Raw genomic sequence first — 23,155 nt, 5'->3', positions numbered from 1 at the left:
CAAGCAATTCAGAGAGGAAATGACTGAGGAATCTTTGTAAACTAACAAATAGACTTGCAAAATTATATTATTAATTTCGTGAGTAAGAAGTGATATGTCAGTGATGTTCATAGAAAACCATAGCATTACAAATAGAATGTTATTGATCATAGAATATTTGTATCTGTTTTGATTACTTGTAATTTTTTAAAAAGCACATCTCTATTGGAATTTCTAGATTTCCTTTTTAAGGACAATTAAAATCTTTTCATCTGTTTTTTTTCTGTCGTAATTCTTTGTGGTAGTTATCTATACCCCATAGAGTTCTTAGCTTCCTTCAAAGAACATTTTCAGGATCACCCCAGTTGTTAACATCCTCTTCCTCTCAAAATTAATTTGTATATACTCTATATTGATTTGTCTGTGTACCTGTGGTATCCATGTAAGTCCCTGGAGGATAGGGATTATTTTGTTTTTGCAATTGTATCTTCAGCACTAAGAACAATTCGTTGTATATAGAAGACATTTACTAAATATTTGTTGAATTAAATTGAATTGGTACAGAGAGCACTCAATTAGCAAATTTATTATTCATGCACTGTTCATTTTTCTGTCGTAATTTTTTTTTACCATATTGTCTTTGATGTTTTTCCTTCTTTTTCTCATGATCCAATGCATGAGATCATCTTATTATGTTAAAATAAACTTGAAAAAGTTCCTAATAATTTTAGCACTTTATCTTGTTCACTATATTATGGGTTATAGTTGATTTTGAAATGGAAAATATTATATTAGGTTAAAAAATAAAATGTGGATTCTAGTGATATAATGCCAAAACAAAGAATTGAAATTAATTTCATAGCTTTCTTTTTAATATGCATTTTGGTTTATATAATGACCTAAGCATATAGAAATTACAGCTATTATTTTAGATGGAGAGTTTTAATTATGATAAATGTAATGTTACTTCTTTTAAAATAAATTTTTATTCTTTAGATATATTTTGAAAAAATTAAAAAATCAAAATCTTTCTTTTTTGACATTTTGATATTCTGGCCTCATGATGGCAGCAAAGGGTAAGAAATCCTTCTTCTGAATTCCTGTTGATTTCTCTGTATTGCAGTATGAGAAAGAGAAGCAAACAGAGTGGGGGGGGGGGGGAAGGAAGAGAAAGACTAACAAGTCTTCCTAACCTTTTCTCTTGCTTCTAAAGGCTTTATTTGTTTAGGGGCAATTGAGCAATTACAAGTTCTAGAAGGTTTTTAGGCACTACCTCAATTCAGGCTTGTTTTCATACTTCTCTACTACCTTTCCTACTGTCAAATATCACAAAATGTAGCCTTGTGTACAATAAAAGTATTCTTCAAAGGAAGGGGAAATGATAAAGAAATGTGGAAGTCCCTTTTGTCCATGGTATGATAAGTACTTATTGATTGACTCTCTTTGGACATGAAATAAAACTAATGCCACCAGCTCCTTTGTCTCTCCAAGGATACCCTGTGATCCATCTTTCCATTTAGCTGCAACTTTCTTCTGATTTCACTTATAATGAAAATTTCAAATAGTCAAAAATAAAAAGCATTTATTAAGTGTTGCTCTGTGTTAGGGATTGTACTAACATTGGACAAGGATCTTACATTTAGACTACTCAGAGTTATTGGTTATATAATCAGTCTAAAAGCAGTGCAATTCTTAATACTTTATGATATCTTTTCCTCGTCTGTGCCATAATCACTGTACAAGTTCAGAAAGGTTATATAATCAGTCTAAAAGCAGTGCAATTCTTAATACTTTATGATATCTTTTCCTCTTCTGTGCCATAATCACTGTACAAGTTCAGAAAGCCTATATAAGAATGAGGGCTATTTTATATGTTTCTTTGTTTCATGAATATCCATGGCCAAGAATTTTTTTACTTAGTGCCTAGTCTAGTAGTAATGAAAGGTAACACACAAACACATATACATACATATGTATGTGTGTGCTTATATATACTGTCAATGACAGTGAAAGAAAAATTCAATGATTTTCTGTCTTCCAGATTATATAACTTAAGTCTTTAAAAATAGTTATACATAATTCTTAGACCTAACGAGAGGGTTTTGTTTTCTTTTTATTAATTCAGAATTGTAGCTTGAAGTAAAAAGAAATGTGATTCTTTTCCTGAGCTTTGATCAGTGAATATGTATGTATTGAGCATTTGTTATGTTCAAGTTGTTGTGTTATATGCCGTGGTTACAAAGAAATATAAATACATATATGGTTCGTGCTGTCAGAGAGCTTTTACTAGAGTTGAGAAGCCCTGATTTCTTTTCCTTTTATTTTCTGAAAAATAAAAACAAAACCTTGGATTATGACGATCTTAAAATGCTAAATACAATGCTTATGATAAAGCATCCATATAATGCTACCTGCCCTTTATTTCTCCAAGTGATTTCTAAAATCTACGCAATATCGAGATCACAGGATCGTAGGGCCAAAGGATTGTACAGATTTTATAAATGATTTTTATTTCCATTAGAAAAGGTCTGTTGCAATGTCAGACCACTATATTTTTTTGCTCAGTGAGGAAAAGTAATATATTTAAGTGGAAGAAAATATATTTCTTAATTCATAAGAAATGGAATAGAGATTCAATATCTTTTGTAGACTTCCTCTTGACTTTTGCTCTATATGTTAATCATTTGGTTGTTGACTTCTTGATTAGGAAACCAAGATGAGGAGTATTTCCATGGAAAAATAAAGAAGACTTAGAGAGGACATGCTACCTCCCTTTGAATATTTGGAAGGCTGTGGTGGGAAAAATGCACTTGTTCTGCTTTGCCTTGGAAGGCAGGATTAGGAGTAATGTGTGAAAGTTACAGAGAGACAGATTTTAGCTTCATATAAGGAAAGTTCCTACCATAGCACTCCTAATGTGGACTTTGCTGCCTGAAGAAGAGGTAAGTTCCTAATCACTAGGTATATTCAAATGGAAATTGAATCACTATTTAGAAGAGAAGTAGAGGCTATTCCTGAATAGGTACAAATTAGACTGGATGACTTCTTTGGTCAATTCCCCACAGAGATTCTAGGATTCTAAGATTCTTTGGCTGATACTGGAATAGTCACTTGCTTAGGTATTACATTTTTAAAAAATCTGAAGTTTAATTTATATAGATTCTTCCTTCACTTATGCAGATCCCTACTATAACCAATATCTGACCTTGACAGGAGGGAAGAAAGAATCTGAATGTTCCCATACATTCCATTTTTCTTCCCCTTGCTTCCACTTTCTTTGTCTTTTTCCACCCAAGCGTTCATTAGAAACTTTAGAAAATCACTTCTGAGATGTTCTATCCAATTTGTTTATCCAATCAGAGTCCAACCTGGTCTTAGACCTAAGTTCCTCTACTTCCTACACCATCAAACCTACTTATTTTACAAATGAAGAAACTGTATAAGACAGTTGAAATAATTTGCCAAACTTCACACAGCTAGTTAGTAGCAGAACCATGGTTAGAAGAGCATGAGTTACCTGATTTCCAATCTATTGTTCTTTGGTGATAGTTCAAAAATGAGACTATGTAACACTTTCAGTGATCTAAAATGAACCTGCCATAAAACCTCATCTTTTTAGCACTAACTTTCTCTTCTGGATCCTATATGGTTGTAAATCATGGAACACTATGACTTTAGAAGACTCAATTGTAAATGATCCAAAATGCTGTGGGGAAAATACTCATGGGGGTATAAATAGGCTGCAGCATATTGCCAATGACAACTTGCTCACGAAACATGGAAAAATGCATTATTAGAGACGTGTATAACTGGGGAAAAGGAGGGCTGGTCACATAGCAGGAGAAAAGAATGAAAGGTGGACAGTCTGAATGTTGCACTAGTATGCTTGATGTATGAGAGGAACCAGAGGAATGGCTATAGCACACTAGTTATATCCTCTGTGGAACATGTGTAGAAGGATATGGACCAGAATTGATGAATAGGCACAGATAATCATCTACATGTTTGGTGTCCAAGCCTATGAGATCAAAGCTATCGAAGGATCCATGTAGTAAAAATGGCCAGTTTTTGAGTTAGAATGAACCTCAGAAATCATCAAGTAATCCTCTTATTTTGCAGATAAACAAGTGAAAAAAAGTTAGGTGATATATGAAATTGTACAGCTTTATGATAACAAAGCAGGTACTAGAAACTAGTTATTTTAACCTACAGCCCAGGGCACTTTGTTTTTCCTTTAGCTTCTTTCTGCATCCCCAAACTCAATTTTCAAAAAAAACAGGTGCTTTCTATATCTCTTAAATACTACAGAGAAGATCAGAAAACAAATATCTTTTTATCTCTACAATATGGAATAGTGGATAGAAGATCTGGGTTCCAGTCTCACCTCTGACACATACTGACCAGGCACCCCAGGAAAAGTTGCCTAACCTTTCAGGGGTAGCTAACTACTTAAGACTGTAAGTTACAAAGAAGGTGTCAACCTACATTAATAGGAGATAACCTCACCTGGGAGTTCCCTGTATTGATGAATTCACATAGCCTTACTATAATATCTATTACTTTGTTAAGTTTCTACTTCTCATGAACTATAAAAAACAGAAAGAAATGCCATATTCCATGTTTTTCCCCCTCCATGATTTAAAAATTTTGTATCTCCCAGTAATTGACAAACCAAATAAATGGCATAGATAGTGAGGCCTGTAGTAATTCAGAGGGGTCAGAGATCACTTTCAAATGAAGAAGTCACAGAAGTCTTCATGGAGAATCTATGGGTATGGGGGATAAATACAGGTATAGAAATGACTTCGTATTATTTTACCTTTAGTGATTTAATAGAGGTTATAAATAGGTGAAAGTCCATCAAGGACCTATTCTTCATTCTCTTCCACTAACTCTATGTGCTTTCCAGCCATATTTTCCTGCATACCACTCCTTTCCAGAGCCCTCCCAAGAGTCTTCTCTCTGCTGCCTATATTATATATCTATATACACAACACACACATATGTATATGTATATGCACACATATACATCTATATCATGCATGTTTACAGTGAGAATGAGTTGTGTTTGGCAGAGAGAAGGGCATAAAATGTGGCAGACCTTTTACACACAAAACCCAACGGAGACTGAAAAGAAATAAGGAAATACTTTGTTTATATAAACAACTTTACAGAAGACTGAAAAAATATACATAGAAAATTATAACAAATGTTATATCATATTCAACATAACAAACAAGTAGACATTTGAGATTAGATACAGAACCAAACTTATTCATTTGATGATTATTTTACAGGGGCCAAACTGTGGAGGGTAAAGATAAACAGACGTTTAAAAAGAATAATAAAGATCAACACAGGATTCAAAGATATTATCATAGAGAAAACATTATTCCTCTTCTGATCCATCCTCAATCCAGAAATGCTTTGGATAGGGTAACCATGAAATAACTAGTGAACCATCAGTGTTTTCTCAATTGGCATGTAAATGTAAATGAGTAACTGACGGAATGAATAATTACTGAGGCTTTGGTTTCAGCTTGACTGGTTGGCATAGAACATTTGTTTTTCTGTCTTTTCCTTGATAACCTTTGAAGGAGTTAACTGATTAAGTCCAAAAAGGACTCAATTAAAAAGTCTTGAGATATACTCTTAGGTCAATTTATTACTTAATTTGCTACCTTGGAAGAAAATGGCAGCTCTTATTTTAAATGGATATATTTTCTATAATAATTATATGTAGAGGATATACACACATAATTTTTGTGAAAAATATATCCCTTCTATGTTATGGAAATACACACATATGTATATATATATATATATGTGCATTTATATACATATAGTACGAGTAAATGTGTAGCATGTAAGTGTAGTATAAATAAAAGTGACAGAAATAAATAACTTCTGATAAAAAAAAGGGGCCTGAATTTGCTCTCCTAAAACAAAATGGATTTGTTGCCTATAGCTTTTACACTAGCTAAAAACCACATGGACTAATGGGCAATGTGTATTACTTCACCCATGCATAAGGGAGGTCTATGATTCACAGAACCACTAGTAATATTATCCTCAGTAAAGCATGATTAGGAAGGGGAGGCTGCTCAAACTTTTTAAAAAGAAAGGCACCCAATAACTATGTTGCCAAACCAAATATGCATACTTTTTGGATTTTCTACTGTTTAGGATTATCTGCACCAGTACTTTGCTTGTTGATTTACTTCAATATTTAAAAAAGACCCTGTGGTTTCATCTGTATGGGTAATCCCTACACTGACACAGATCAAAACCCCTCTGTGCCTAAGCATATGGTTTCATAAATTGTTGTGGCTGAAAAGAGTTCATCACCTAAAGGTCAACCTTCTGATGATGGGCCTTTTTGAATTTAGCTAGCCTGGTCCTTGGACAAGAGACACATAATCTATCACTGGGTCCCACATCCAAAGTCTTTCCAGCCTAGTAGAGCTTACATTTTTTCTAGCATGTCCTTTGAGAACCCAGTGTTGACTTCCACTGCTGGAGAAGGTTTTGGTGTAGTACTTTCCTGAAGGCCCGCTCTATATACTGAACACTAATACCTTACCCCTTACATGGCACTTTATGGATTTCAGAGTATTTGTAGGCCTTATTAAATTTTATAATGCCCCGAAAAACAGAAGAGAGCAAGTATTGTTAAAAGTAAGGAATCAGAGGCTCAAAAAAAAGCAAATGACTTTTCTCAGTGTTGTAGAGTTGGTAAATAATAGAGTCTGAACCAGACTCCTTTCCCAAACCTTCTTCTGCTATCTCACTGTATGTAGCAGAGATTTTAACTCTGGGTGCTAATAGCCTTCTGAGGCTTTTCCCTTAGTACATAATGATTACAGTGTAGTACATTGTGTTCCTTATTACATAATGATTATGAAGGTTGAATTATTTTTAATTTAAATCCTTGAGTCAATTATATATGTAGATGTACATATGTATATAAGTGATATGATGAAAATCATATATTTATAAGTCTATACACCTATATGTATATTTATATCTAGATTATAGACCTATATGTATAGAATTTTTCCGTTGTTCTAGGTGGTTAACGTTCTTCTGAAACCCATCTGAAGTGAATTTTATGTTAATGTGTTTAAAGTACTGTATACATTGCTTAATGTCAGATTTGGCAAAGATGAGCTGGATCTTATTTTCTCCAAATGTTACAGCTTCATCTGTGACTGTATCTCAGTCTCACCCACAATATTTTATTATTACAACCCTTTTGTGAGCAAAGGCATTTGATTGCATCACCTGAACAGTTATTTAGATGTGATTAAAGCCCAGAATTTTGGCTAGATGAAGCGTATGACATTTGTGGCTCCATTTTGCACCTTAAACTCACATTTGCACCTGCAAAATGCTAAAATGAATCACAAATCAGCACATGTGCATTCAATTATCCAGTTTTTATGAGCAGATGTGGGCAAAGAGTAGATGCATCTTTAATTAGGAAAACCTGTGGGAAAGTTATTCCTAAATTTCTCCTAGGGAATTTGTGTCCAGCATGAAGCATCATGATTTGGAAACTAAACGTCAGACTCAAATGTTGACCAGACAACCTGAACTTGAATACAGGCTGTCAGAAACGAATGGAAAGGACATTAATCCTCACTTGCACATTTTTCCAGTGTTTCCTCATAAAACAATGTACCGTCCTCCATGATTCTTTTTATTTTTCACATTCAGCTCAAAAAAGAGCATAGATTATAGAAACAAAATCCAATGATAATTTTTAGGAATCATGATTCAATTCAACAAATCAGTAAGTATGTATTAAGCATGTACTTTGTGTAAGGCTCTGTACTAGAAGCTGGAGACAGAAAAAAAGATGAGACTTTACCTGCCCTCAAGGAACTTAGGTCTTCCTGACAATATTATGAGTTATTGACATCAAAAACTAAAAACTGTGGCTTTGTTCTATGCAGATATTAACCTAGCAATGAGCAAACATTGGTTAAATTCTAACCGTATCTCCCACAGTATCATAAGGTCTAGGAATGCAAAGACCAAATTGAAACTGTCCCTTTCTTATACTGTCCCTTACTTATATTGTCTTATATACTTAAACTGTCCCTTACTTATATTGTAATGGGGGAGACTTGCATGTAGAAGTATATATAACATATCTACCAGTCAAATACAGGGTAACCTGAGAGAGTAAGGCATTATCAGCTGGGGGACTAAGGAAGACTTTACTCACAAGGTAATTTTTTGAGCTAAAATCTTGAAGGCAACCAAGGCAGCTAATTTTCATTTTGAAGAAAAATATAATTTTCCATGTTATGCTGTGTGAGTATTATGACTGTGTCATAGTGCTTAATCCTGTTTATAATATTTATAGATAACTAATTTTTTATAACACCTGATATAAGTAGGGATAATATAATAATAAGTAATAGTCTATTTTTATTCTTTTTTACAAACCCTGTATGTAGAAAGGTGGCACAGAGGGTAGGGAAGTCTCTTGACATACTTTTGTTCAGGCTGTAGAAAATTGTCCCTTTCTCTGCAGGACCAAAATAGTTTCTCCTATACACTTGAGGACCTGTAAACTTATCTATATGGTTGCTCCTCTTTGCTGTAGATTACAATCTATCCATTCCTTCTCCAACAATGTGATGTTTGTCCACGTCTTGACATAATATTCTCTATAGAGATTCTATCCAGCATGCTCAAGGTCTTACTCTAGGTCTTCTGTCGTTTCATAGATATCAGTACAGGACTTGGGCTGTCAATCTAGCATCCTCCATTCTGTTTGGGTAACTGGCTCACTTTTCCCCCAATGATACATATCCTGATTGATGCCTTATATTTCATGTTTTGTACAGAGTTGTGAGATACTATAGCTTGCCTGCATCTATTATGTGTCTTCATTACCATCAACTCAGCCAGAGTTTTGATTTGCTAACCATGGTGCTCCTTGATTTCTAGCCAGATAGCATGAAAGTAGAATCTTGAAGTTAAAAAATATGGATGTATATATTAGGGACCAACTTAAGGGTTGTGAGCATCACACAATTTGCTGATTTTAATCTAGTTATCTGTTTTCTTCCTAATCAATTTTGTTCCCAGTGTTTGAGAATATTGATTATGAACTTTTGCCAGGCCAGAAAGTTACCTCAGGCTGCATCTATAAATGAATTTGTTATGTTTTAATTGTAACCTAAGGTCCAGAGCCCATTGGTGTGGGACTCTGATTATTGGTGGAGATCAAAGCATGATGGGGAAAATACATGAGATTGTAACCTCTTTTCAATGACATGAAGGGAGAAGACTCTGGGAAGAAGCTAACATGTAGAACTTTGATTATGTCCTTATTTTAAGCTCCCTGCACTAGAGACTTTGGGGAATTTCCATGTGGCTATATACATATATGTATGTATACAGTCTCATGCATTCTTTCTTTGATGGGAAGGGAGTCAAGACTTGTATAATAGAGCTTGGGATCCTTCATTCCTTACTAATAAATAGAGATCAGGAGTTTAGCTTGAACTTGAAAATTACATTCCCTAGACTTATGTTATATAAGGAAATGGATACATCTATTTCTAGTCTAGCACCTCTCTCTCTCTCTCTCTGAGGAGAATATAGCAGCAACTTCTGGCCCTAACCTTCTGTTTCCCCTCCTGGCAGTAATTAAAGTCTCCCTTGGAGAAGAGGTAGGGAAGAAGAGGCTATCAATTCATGCCATTCTGCAAGCCACTCTGAAATGGTCTTGTTACATGTGAGGAACAGCCTTTGTTACATCTGCATATGCATGGAATATGTCCTTTTGGAGGGGTGCCTTTCACACTAACTTTTGCTAGCTTGAACCAATTGATCTTTTGTAATCAACAAGCAATAAATACATTGAGATTTTATATTCTCCATCTTTCTCACAAAATTGCGTAACAGTAAAGATGTGGTCTGTTGAAAATAACATCATGGGAAAATTGCCCATCTCTTGTCATATTTTCTGTTTGTTTTTTTCGGGGGGGGGTTGTCATATTTTCAAAAAGAATATGTTTAATATATGCATAGAGTAGACCATTCCTTATAAACATTTCACAGGATTGCAGAAGTATGCATAGGGGATAATAGTTGCTGATATCTTCTAAACCACTTTTTTGAGGGTATGAGATGTCTAACACCATTCATGATTTTCTCCATTATTTTGTTCTTTTCTTCCTCTTGATATATATTTTGTACTCTGATCCTATAGAGCTTTCAAAGTGGTGTCACTTTTAGCACTGTTTTATTATGTATGAATTTTGTTAGATTATTTTTCTGATTTCATTTTCTGTGACTTTTAAGCTTCATCATAGGGTACATTGGGTACCAGGGAGTTAGAATCCAAACATGCTGATTCTGTTGTCACTGATAATGGGAAAAGATTATTGTAGGAACACTGATTCCCTTCCTGCCTCATCCAAAAATGGTCTTGAGATGAATTAGCTTATCAGAAACCCACATGACTTTCAACAGTCTGCTTTTCCTCATCTGTTGCTGCAGTTTTGCAAGGTTGAGATGGCTCAAGATTTGCTCTCCTTTTATATAACATCTGGCACATTAGCTTGGCTGCTATGTTTCTCAGTTTGGAAAAGAGATTGTGTTCATCAGCTAAGGCAGTTTGGGAGATTTTTCAATCTCATTTTTGTGTTGAATATTTTATATAAATAAAACTTTTCTAAGAAATGGTGATCATTAGATACATTAAATCCCTTTTCACAGTCAACAGCTTATATACAATAGAGGGATTGTGTTAAAATTGTTTTAACTGTTTTCTCCTTATACTTACCCTTTCATTAATTTGATGTTAATTTTTGCCTTTGTTCTATAGGTCTGTTCAGTGTTTGTGACTTAACAAAATGGCAGATTTGGAAATGCCTCTTACATCAGTAACCAGTCCCTAACCATCTAAATATATTCAAATTCTTTTTTTCATTTTATTATTGCTTTGTGTTCACTGTAACCAATGTTTTCTGGCTCTCTTCTTTTAGAAGTTTTTCATGCAATGCTGGCGTGAGGCTTCTGAGTAGTCCATAAGTCATTGCTCCCTGAATCTCAGGTATTTTCCAAAATATTTCCTGCCATCTTTCCCTTTGCTCCCCTCTGCAGTGAAGTGACAATCATATTATACATTAGGCCTTTCTTTCACTCGTAGTAAGTTGAAGACAATGTGGAGGACACTGAGTGCTTTGTTGATAATATATACCTCTTGTTAAGGGACATGGGAAATGAATTTGTTGTACCCACAGCTTGGAGTAGAATACTGGAATTCATAATTCATAATATCACCCTCCCATCTCATTCCCATGATATTTATGGTATCTCTTCTTTACTCTTTTCCCAATTTTATTCATCTATCTAATCTGAATGCTTTCATCATGTTTACCCTCAGTCTAAGTAATAGTTTACTCTTTCCAGATTATTACAATTAACTGTCCTTCTTGCCTCAAATCTCACCCCTCCCCAACACATCCTCTACACAGCTGCCAAAGTAATATTCCTAAAATACAATTTCACAACATCATTTCACTGCTAAATAAATTCCCATGGTTCCCTCTAAGGATGAAAAGAAACTTAAAGGCCTTTGCAACCTGGGTTCAATCTCCTTTTTCAGCCTTATTACACATCACTTCCTTTCATTCCTTCTATAGTCTAGTCAGGTAGCTAGTCAACATTTAATATGTACCAGGACTGTGCTACAGTATGGGGATAAAAAGAAACCCATCTGCTTTCTCTTGCTTCCCTTCCCTTGGCCAATATTGTCTGTTGCCATTTTTTGTCATCTCTGTCGATTTTGCGGGGTGTTAAGTGAAACCGCAGGGTTATATCAGCCCCATCCCTTCTCTTATCCCCTTACCCTCCTGCTTTCTGGTATGCTAAGATAGATTTCTACACCCAACTGAATGTGTGTGTTATTCTCTCTTTGAGCCAATTCATATGAGAGTAAGGATTATGTGCTCCCCTCCCTGTTTTCTCCATTTTCCCCTCCACTGTAAAATCTCTTTAGGGCCTCTTTTATGTCAGATAATTTATCCCATTCTAGCTCTTCTTTTCCTCTTCTCTCAGTGCATTCTTCTTTGTCACCCCTTAATTTTATTTTTTTTTACATAATCATCTCATCATATTCAACTCATACCTGTGCTTTCTGTCTGTTGTTTCTAACTGACCTAATAATGAGAAAGTTTTTAGGAGTTACAAGCATCATTTTCCTATGTAGGAATATAAACAGATTAACATTTTTGATTCCCTTATGATTTATCTTTCCTGTTTACCTTTTTACGCTTCTTTTGAGTCTCATATTTGAAAATCAAATTTTCTGTTCAGATTTGGTCTTTTCACCAGGAATGCTTGAAAATCTTCTATTTTACTGAATGTCCATTTTCCCCCCTAAAGGATTATTCTCAGTTTTGCTGGGCAGGTGATTCTTGGTTGTAATGCTAACTCTTTTGCCTCCCAGAATATCATATTCTAAGCCCTTCAAGCCTTTAATTTAGAAACTGCTAAATCTTGTGTTATCCTTACTATGAGTCCATGATTTTTGAATTGTTCTTTTTGTCTGCATGGAATATTTTCAGCTTGATCTGGTAGGTCTGGAATTTGGCTATAATATTCCTGAGAGTTTTCATTCAGGGATCCCTTTCAGGAGGTGACCATGGATTCTTTCAATTTCTATTTTACCCTCTAGTTCTAGAATATCAGGGTAATTTTCCTGGATAATTTTTTGAAAGATGATATCTAGGCTCTTTTTTTTTTATCATGGCTTTCAGGTAGTCCAAAAATTCTTAAATTATCTCTCTTGGATCTATTTTCCAGCTCAGTTGTTTTTCCAATGAGTTCACATTTTCTTCTATGTTTTCATTCTTTTGATTTTGTTTGATTCTTGATGTCTCATAAAGTCATTAGCTTCCACTTGTCCAATTCTAATTTTAAAGGAATTATTTCCTTCAGTGAGGTTTTGTAGCTCCTTTTCCATTTGGCCAATTCTGCTTCTCAAGGCGTTCTTCTCTTCATTAGGGTTTTGTGTCTCTTTTACCATTTGGCCCATTCTGTTTTTTAAGATGCTATTTTCTTCAGTTTTTTGTGCTTCATTTACAAAGCTGTTGACTCTTTTTTTCTTCATGATTTTCTTGTATCACCTCATTTTTCTTCCCAATTTTTCTCTACCTCTCTTGACTTTGAAAATTCTTTTTGAGCTCTTCCATAGCCTGGGGCCAATTCATTTTTTTCAGGCTTTGGATGAAGGAGTTTTGACTTTGTTATCTTCTTCTGATTTGTGTTTTGATCTTCCCTGTCACCATAATAACTTTTTATAGTTAGAATATTTTTCTGCTGTTTGATTATTTTTCAGTCTATTTCTTGACTTTTAACTCTATGCTAAAGTGGGGCTCTCTTTTTGGAGTGGAGGGTACATAATCTCAAGCTTCAGGTTTTTTGTGCAGCTGTTTTCAGAGGTAGTTCTGGGGATCTGTAAGTTTTTGGTTTGTCTAAGGTGGTATGATCTAGGGAGAAGTGTGTTTAATACTCTCCTGGATTGTACACTGATCTGTGCGCTATTTTCCACCCTGGAACTGTGACCAGGGTCCCCATTTCCCTGTGGGGCAAGCTTTGGTGTGCTACTGCTCCTTCTCACCCTGGGGCTGAGACCCAGATCCAAGTATGGGCAATGCAAGAGTCCTGCCCCCCAGTGCCAGCAAAGGGATCCTTATAATCACTTTCTGATAAGTGGTTTGACTCCCTTACCATTTGTGGACTGAAAGGCTGGGAAGCCACCACTGATACCACTGATTCAGTAGCCTCCAAGGCCCACTCCTGGTTTGCTGGGGCCTACTCTGTACTCCACTCTAACCCTGGTGCGACAGACCTTTATCGCTGACTTTCTAAGTTGTCTTGGGCTGGAAAAATGTTTCATTCACTACATCCTTTTGTGGATTCTGCTACTTTAGAATTTGTTTTTAGCCATTATTTAAAGATATTTGGAGGGGTTTGGCAGGAACCTCAGGTGAGTCCCTGCCTTTTCAATGACATCTTGGCTTCGACTCCCTGAAAGGGAGCTATGTGTCAGGGCCAGGATCTACCTAGTGCTGTGTTTTTGGTGTGGGGTGGTTGGTTGATCCTTCCTGATATTACTGTGGATCCCCTAGGTTCCTATGCTAATCTCTCCCACCTGGGGTTTGTTTCCCTCCCTCTACTCTGACACTCTTCAGCTTATCAATGTCTTTCTCAAATTGTGTTGCTTAGAACTGAGCTCAATATTCCAGGCATGGTCTGACAAGGGTAGAATAAAGTGGGCTTATCATCACTCTTTATTCTTGGAAACTATGACTCTATTAATGAAACTCAAGATTGCCTACGCTTTTTTGGCTGCCATATCGTATATATGCCCCCTTCTCTCCTCTGACATTTCCACCACCCTAGTGTAAGCTCCTCACCTCAGAGCTAGGATTATTGCAATAGCCTGCTGGTGGTTCTGCCTACCCCAAATCTCTTCTTGCCGTAACACATATTCATATACCCACTAAAGTGATTTTCCTAAAATCCAGATCTGGTAATCTCACCCTCTCTTCCCCACTCAATAAACTTCAGTGACTTCCTAATGCCTCCAGTCCAACTCCTACCTTTTCAGTCTTCTTACACCTTACTCCCTGACATACTTTTCAATCCATTGACACTGGTGTTCTGGCTGTTCCATGAACATGATATTTTAACTCTATGTCCAGACATTTTCTTTGGCTGTCTTCTTTGTGTAGAATGCTTTCTCTTCTTTGCCCTGACAGCTGACCTTCCTGGATTCCTTTAAGTCCCAACTAAAATCTCACCTTCTATGGGAGGCCTTCCCCATCCTTTCTCAATTCCAGAGCTTTCCCTCTGTTAATTGTCTCCTGTTTATCCTTTATATAGCTATATATATATATATATATATATATATATATATGTATATATATATATATACGCATATATATATATATATATATATATATATATATATATATATATATATATATATATAATTTGTTTACATGTTTTTGCCCCCATTAGGTTGTAAGTTCCTTGAGGGTAGGGACTATCTTTTGCTTCTTTTTCTATCCCCGCCACTTAGCACAATGGTTTGGCACATAGTAGTCACTTAATAAATGTTGATTGATTGATATCACACTGTTGATTCATAGTAAACTTATAATCTTCTTAAGCACTTAGATTTTTTTTGTGTCTATCAACATTTTCCCCATTTCATTCATTTATTTATTTGTTACATATCTTAGAGTAATCAATTTTATTGCTAGAATTTTATTTGGCTGTTAGAAGACTTACAGGGGCAGATATATAAAATAGGGTCACAGGCATGGCCAGGAGAGTATGTCGTAGGCCCCCAGGTGGCTTCACAGCAGATAAACTACTACCACTGGGCAATGGCATGCCTAGAAAGGTATGCAGGTATGGAAGCAGAGGTGGAGTTGGATCTGACACATTCTCAGAGTAGGGTGTCATCCTGCTCATCCCTAGCTGAACTTCATTGCCTAGAGAAGGTTTTTGTTAATCAACTTCAAGTTTAGGATCATGCCAAAGGATTAGCACACACCTAAATACATATGATGCTTTACTGCAAGGTCGCTAAGGGCCAGACACAAGAACAAAGCTCCTCTGAATAAAGGGGTTTGCTCTGAGGCAACTTCTCTAGCCTCCCTGGTCCCCACTAATGAGTTCTACAGAGATGCTGCCTCTTTTACTGCTCAGAGAAGGTGAAGAGAAGATTCCTACCGGCACTAGATACCCATTATCAACCCCACTTACTAAGAATAGAGGGGTATCTATCCACCTGTCTTGCCTGAACTCTGGATGGGGCCATGGCATGACACTTCTGGCTTCTCTTTTTGTGTCCTTGCTTCCCACAGAAACCCTTGGGAGGACTCCAATACTGGCTGGCAGCAGCGAAGATGTGCCCCTCTCCAAAGAGAGGTGGTGATGACCCTTCTTAGACCACAAGTGTTCATTGCATCAGCTGGAGGAGAGAATCTGAGGAGAGGGCAGGCAGGGCTGATAGAGGAAGGAAGACAGCATCTCAGGAAGAGGAAGGGAATTTACAAAGTGTGGATACCAGGGTTTCACACCATCCTTTTCTAGCTAAGGTCATCAACCTGAAAATTATCCAACAGCATTGGAAGGGCCCACAAGTTGACTTTTTGAACCCAAGTTCACAACTTTACATTTTTATCCAATACCTTTTATGTTATCAGACTTAAGCCAATTTTGTAGCCTGCCAAAATCTTTTTGAACCTTGATTTTGCCATATTAATTATTTGCTACATTCATTTTCCATGTTCATTATATTTTCCATATTTGTAACAACTACAACATGCCATCTATGCATTTATTCAAATCATTAATAAAATTTTTTATAAAGGAGAATCTTCATTTGATTATGTATTTAAAATGTAGCTATTTCTAGAGATGGCTGAGATAACTGAATAGCTTAATGTTGTTATCTGGAAGAATTCTAGAACTACCGTAGAGGTGGATTAACACTTTGAAATGAAAGCAGTGATCACTTGAAGCTATCATTGGTTCACTAAGAACCAATGATACATTTAAAAGTGGACAATTCACCATCTATCACATAACTCCAGTGCTTTGTGGCATCTATTTCTTTATTCATGCCCTATCTATGCCAGGAATTCCATTCTCCATTCCCTATAATTTGTATGTTTCTTGCATTGTATATGTAAGTTTTATATTAATTCTCCTAAAATCACACTCTATGAGGGCCTCTGTTTCAATTATCTTTGTATTTTCCCAACATCTAGCAGTAACAGTGCCTTACACATAATTTATGATTAATTTAAATTACCTTTTAAGCTTTTGTAATTCTTTTTGTTTTTTTTTTTACTTTTTTTTAATGCAATTTATTTAACATATTTGGTTTTCAGCATTGATTTTCACAACATTTTGAATTACAAATTTTCTCCCCATTTCTACCCTCCCCCCCACTCCAAGATGGCTTATATTCTGGTTGCCCTGTTCCCCAGTCAGCCCTCTTCTCTATCACCCCCCTCCCCTCTCATCCCCTTTTCTCTTCCTTTCTTGTAGGGCAAGATAAATTTCTACGCCCCATTGCCTGTGTATCTTATTTTTTAGTTGCATACAAAAACTTTTTTTGTTTTTGAACATCTGATTTTAAAACTTTGAGTTCCAAATTCTCTTCCTTCTTCCCTTCCCACCCACCGTCCCTAAGAAGTTGAGCAATTCAACCTAGGCCACACATGTATTATTATGTATAACCCTTCCACAATACTCATGTTGTGAAAGGCTAACTACATTTTGCTCCTTCCCAACCCATCCCGCTTTATTGAATTTTCTCCCTTGACCCTGTCCCCTTTCCAAAGTGTTTGTTTTGATTACCTCCACCCCCATCTGCCCTCCACTCCATCATCCCCCCCCTTTTATTTTTTTTTATCTTCCTCCCTCTTCTTTCCTGTGGGGTAACATACCCAACTGAGTATGTATGGTATTCCCCCTTAGGCCAACTCTGATGAGAGCAAGGTTCACTCATTCCCCCCTAACCTGCCCTCTCCCCTCCTCCCATAGAACTGCTTCCTCTTGCCACCTTTATGCGAGATAATCCACCCCATTCTATCTCTCCCTATCTCCCTCTCTCAGTATGTTACTCTCTCATCCCTTAATTTCATTTTATTTCTTTTAGATATCTTCCCTTCATCTTCAACTCACCCTGTGTCTGCTCTCTCTCTTTTACATATATATATATGTATATATATAAACACACACATATATATATACACACATACATACACATGCATACATATACACATAGATACATACATACATACACATTCACTTATATATATACATAAACATATATATACATATATATATACATATATATATATACACACATATATATATATACATATATGCATATTCCCTTCAACTACCCTAATACTGAGGTCTCATGAATCATACTCATCATCTTTCCATGTAGGAATGTAAACAAAACAGTTCAACTTTAGTAAGTCCCTTGCAATTTCCGTTTCTTGATTACCTTTTCATGCTTCTCTTGATTCTTGTGTTTGAAAGTCAAATTTTCTATTCAGTTCTGGTCTTTTCACTGAGAAAGCTTGAAAGTCCTCTATTTTATTGAAACTCCATATTTTGCCTTGGAACATGATACTCAGTTTTGCTGGGTAGGTGATTCTAGGTTTTAATCCTAGCTCCATTGACCTCCGGAATATCGCATTCCAAGCCCTTCGATCTCTTAATGTAGAAGCTGCCAGATCTTGGGTTATTCTGATTGGGTTTCCACAATACTCAAATTGTTTCTTTCTGGCTGCTTGCAATATTTTCTCCTTGATCTGGGAGCTCTGGAATTTGGCAACAATATTCCTAGGAGATTTCTTTTTGGGATCTATTTGAGGAGGCGATCGATGGATTCTTTCAATTTCTATTTTGCCCTGTGGCTCTAGAATATCAGGGCAGTTCTCCTTGATAATTTCCTGAAAGATGGCATCTAGGCTCTTTTTTTGATCATGGCTTTCAGGTAGTCCAATAATTTTTAAATTATCTCTCCTGGATCTATTTTCCAGGTCAGTGGTTTTTCCAAGGAGATATTTGACATTGTCTTCCATTTTTTCATTCCTCTGGTTCTGTTTTATAATATCCTGATTTCTCATAAAGTCACTAGCTTCCACTTGCTCCAATCTAATTTTTAAAGTAGTATTTTCTTCAGTGGTCTTTTGGACCTCCTTTTCCATTTGGCTAATTCTGCCTTTCAAGGCATTCTTCTCCTCATTGGCTTTTTGGAGCTCTTTTGCCATTTGAGTTAGTCTGTTTTTTAAGGTGTTGTTTTCTTCAGTGTATTTTTCAGTCTTTTTTTGGGTCTCCTTTAGCAAGTCATTAACTTGTTTTTCATGGTTTTCTCGCATCCTTCTCATTTCTCTTCCCAATTTTTCCTCTACTTCTCTAACTTGCTTTTCCAAATCCTTTTTGAGTTCTTCTATGGCCTGGGGCCAGTTCATGTTTTTCTTGGAGGCTTTGGTTGTAGGCTCTATGACTTTGTTGTCTTCTTTAGGCTGTATGTTTTGGTCTTCTTTGTCACCAAAGAAAGAATCCAAAGTCTGAGACTGAATCTGGGCGCGTTTTCACTGCCTGGCCATGTTCCCAACCAACTAACTTGACCCTTGAGTTTTTCAGTGGGGTATGACTGCTTGTAGACTAACGAGTTCTATGTTCTACGTTTGGGGGGGAGGTGCCAGCTCTGTCAGAGCCACACTCCTCCTTCCCCAAGGACCCCCAGTCCAGACTGGACTTAGATCTTCAGCAGGCTGTTGCACTCCTGCTCTGATCCGCCACTTAATTCCTCCCACCAGGTGGGCCTGGAGCCAGAAGTAACAACAGCTGTAGCTGCCCCACCTCCGCTGCCCCCGGGGCTGGAAGCGGAACCGGGAACTCCTTCCACTCCGGCAGCTTTTCCCACTAACCTTCTCAGCAGTCTTTGGTGTTTGTGGGTCGAGGGGTCTGGTAACTGCCGCAGCTCACATATTCAGGGCGCTAGGGCCCCCTCCGCCCGGCTTCTGGTCTGGATCGTCCACGCCGCTCAAGCTGGGCTCTGCTCCACTCTGTTCCCAGCTCCCAGCTCCCGGCTCCCAGCTCTGTGTGGAATAGACCTCACCCAGAGACCATCCAGGCTGTCCTGGGCTGGAGCCCTGCTTCCCTCTGCTGTTCTGTGGGTTCTGCCGTTCTAGAATTGGTTCAGAGCCATTTTTATAGGTTTTTGGAGGGACTCGGGTACGGAGCTCACTCTAGTCCCTGCTTACCAGCCGCCATCTTGGCTCCGCCCCCCCAGCTTTTGTAATTCTACCACAAAAAGAGCTGCTGTAAATATTTTTGTACACATAGGATCTTCTCCTCTTTTGATATAAAACTAGAAGTGACATAGCTGGACCTAAGGACATTTATTATTCAGTAAAATTTTGTATGTATTTCTAAATCACTTTCTGGAACAGTTAGATGCATTCACAGGTCTGCCAACAGTTCATCAGTATGCCCATTTTTTCAAATTGCCTCTAACACTTGGTTTCCTTTTTTGTCATCTTTGCTACTATGGTGGATGTAAGGTTAAATCTCAGAATTACTTTAATTTGCATTTCTCCAATTATTAGTGATTTGGATCATTTTTTCACATAGCTATAGATAGCCTGAATTTCTTCCCTTAAGGACTGCCTGCTCAGAAGGGGATACCTATCAACTGGAGAATGTCTAAATAAATTGTCATATATGGATATGATGGAAATAAATATTTATGGTATGAGGAATGAGGAAATAGTTGATTTCAAAAAGACATGAAAAGATTTGCATGAACTGATCAAGGGTGAGGTGAACAGAACCAGAAAACCAATTTCTACTATAACATCATAGTAGTGAATAGAGTGTTGGACCTGGAGTTAGGAAGACCTGAATTCAAATCCTGTCTCAGACACTTATGACAGTGTGCCCCTGGGCAAGGCATCCCTCAGTTTCCTAGCCTGTAAGATGGGAGCAATAATAGAATTTACTTTTTAGGTCTGTTGCAATGATCAAATGAGGTTATATCTGTAAAACACGTGGCAAACATTTAAATGTAATATAAATGCAAAATAAATATTATTATTATAACACCAATCAATTTTGAAGTATTTTATAAATCGATGAAGAATGAAAGGAGTAGAATCAGGAAAACAATTTATATAATAATGACAGCATTATAAAGACAACTTTGAATGCTGTAAAAACACTGATCAATGCAATGACCATTCATCATTCCAGAAGAGCAGTGGAATTGAAGTGCAGAACAAGACATTAAAAAAAATAAGGCCAATGAAGGAATTTGTTTTGCTTGACTGTGCATTTATTACAAAGAATTTGTTTTTCTTTTGTTTTCCAAAGAGGTTGAGGGGAGAGAAAAATTTCCTATTAATTGAAAAATATAATTGAATTTTTTTAAAAAAGTTTTTATGATTCTAATCCTAGTGAAGCACTTCTCCCATTGTATAATAAATACATGATAATCTTTCTTTTAAACCTCATGTGTTTCCACATTTATGTTGACCCTGTATTTTCTTTTAAAAATGGTTTTCATGTAAATATTCTGTCTAGTGGAAATACTACCAGTATGGTAGTTCCTTGCATTTCATTGTAAATTATTAAATTTCGGGTGGCATTTTCCTAGACTTTTTTCTCCATATATGCTTTGTCTTTAAGCTCAAATATTTTTTTCAAGCCAGATTCCTATGCCCAGATAATGAACCTTCATTTTAAGAGCCAAAGATAGATAACAAGTATATATTTATGAAATCACGTTCAGCTCAACTCGTTCTTTTTGGTATCAGAGTTACAGATAACATTTCTTAAAGTAGAGAAATTGGAAATTCAGTATTTTATCAGTTCTTTTATATATCTTAAGTGCTCAGGTAATCATCTCAATGAATAGGCCTTTCCTAAAAATACCTGACATCCGAGTTTTTAGAATAAAGTATAAGGCATGGTGCCTTATCTGTAGAAATGCAGTTTTTTTCTGTATGAGTAATGGTAACTAACTCAAGGCTAGATATTTAATGAGCTTGAAATGCAGAGACTTAATATATCTGGTTTTATTTCTCAATGAGCTAGGAAACTTTGACCTTACAATGAATGGGCCAGAATTTGGCAAGGATTGTACATGGTAGTTTTGCAAAGCAGATTACAGTTAAGTAATGAACCATGTAATTAAGATGACCAGTTGCTTCTGTAGTTGGAAAATTTCCAAGAGCTGTGGTATGGAGCCTACCACTGTATTTCCCTCTATTATCCAAGGGGATAATTGGCTTTTAAAAATCCAGTTATTAAAATTCTCTACCAAATTTAAAAATGTTTCAATTTATAACAGAAGAAAGATTTATACCAAAATACTGAAGAACAGAAAATGAGAAGGACATACACTCCATACATACCTAGGTTGAATAGTTTTAGCTGGTTCTTCCTCCTCATATAATATGACCTACATAATTGTGCTTATGTTTTTATCCTACTGTTATCTAGTAAAACAACAACAGCTAGCATTCACATAGTACTTTGAGGCTAAAAAGCATTTTGATGTGTTATCTCATTTAATCATCATAATAGTCCTGTAAAGTGACTCCTATTATTATCATCTCTATTTTACAGATGAAGCAACTAGGATAGAGAGATATTAAATGATTTACTCCTGTCATAGAGTTAGTAAGTATTTGAGGTAGGGAATAACTCAGTTGTCTATCCATTTTATCACCTAACTGCCTATGAGCCAGCTAGCTGCCTATAATATGTACAAGTTCACAAAATTTTATCTTTTCATCAAGAATTTAAGAAATAATCCAAAAAGAGGGTGGGAAGAAAGTATCTAGAAATGCTAAGTCCTTTTGCCTGCATTGAGAATCAGAATTGAATAAAGCTTTTTTCAGTATTCGAATTTTCTTTTACGCCTCTTCAGATCAAACAGATGATAGATAATCAAACGTAGCTTGTTGAAGTTAATTTAACCATAGCAATAATGATTCATTTTGTTTGATTGGTTTGATAGTATAGGTTCATCCTTTTTTTTTGGAGGGAGGTATTCAGAATTATGATTTCATTGGTATAGAAAACTTCCAGTGTGAAAGAGAAAGTTTCCCATGAGGTCATGAACTTTTTTAAGCTTATGTAGCTCAAGAGACTATCAAGTGAAGCAGAGAGACATTGCTGTATGCATTGGTGGATCATAAGTGCAAACAATCATGGTTTCTTGACGTATTGATGCATCCTTGCCCCAGGACTAAAAAGGCTCTGTTATGAGATAAACACTTTTAAGATTTACAAAGTTCTATATGATTGCGAGTTATTATTTAGTAAGAACAATGTTGTTGATAGATGGCTCCTTATAAGGCAGGCATAATGCACATGCAACAAAAAGATTCCAAAATATAGAGATGTAGAAAAATAGATCAAAACCATGATAACATGTTTGTAGCATTTAAGGCTTAAAAGTATATTTCAGATATCTTATTTGATCCTCAGCATCGTATGATGTAGGTGCTACTATTATCATCGACATTTTACAGATGAAAAGAGCCAGTCAGAGAGGTTAAATGACTTGCTTGAGGTTATAAATCTAGTA

At 36.2% G+C, this 23,155-nt stretch overlaps 1 pseudogene; it reads right to left on the bottom strand.

The window, feature by feature from the left end:
• Positions 1-15,486, bottom strand: part of LOC118837404 — a 68,384-nt pseudogene extending 52,898 nt beyond the window's left edge.
• Between the last annotated feature and the right edge of the window lie 7,669 nt (positions 15,487-23,155).

This window comes from Trichosurus vulpecula, chromosome 1 (genome assembly GCF_011100635.1).
Source record: "Trichosurus vulpecula isolate mTriVul1 chromosome 1, mTriVul1.pri, whole genome shotgun sequence".
NCBI classification, from domain to species: domain Eukaryota; kingdom Metazoa; phylum Chordata; class Mammalia; order Diprotodontia; family Phalangeridae; genus Trichosurus; species Trichosurus vulpecula.
Note: the sequence above shows the minus strand (reverse complement) of the source record. Positions and strands in the feature narration are given on the sequence as shown.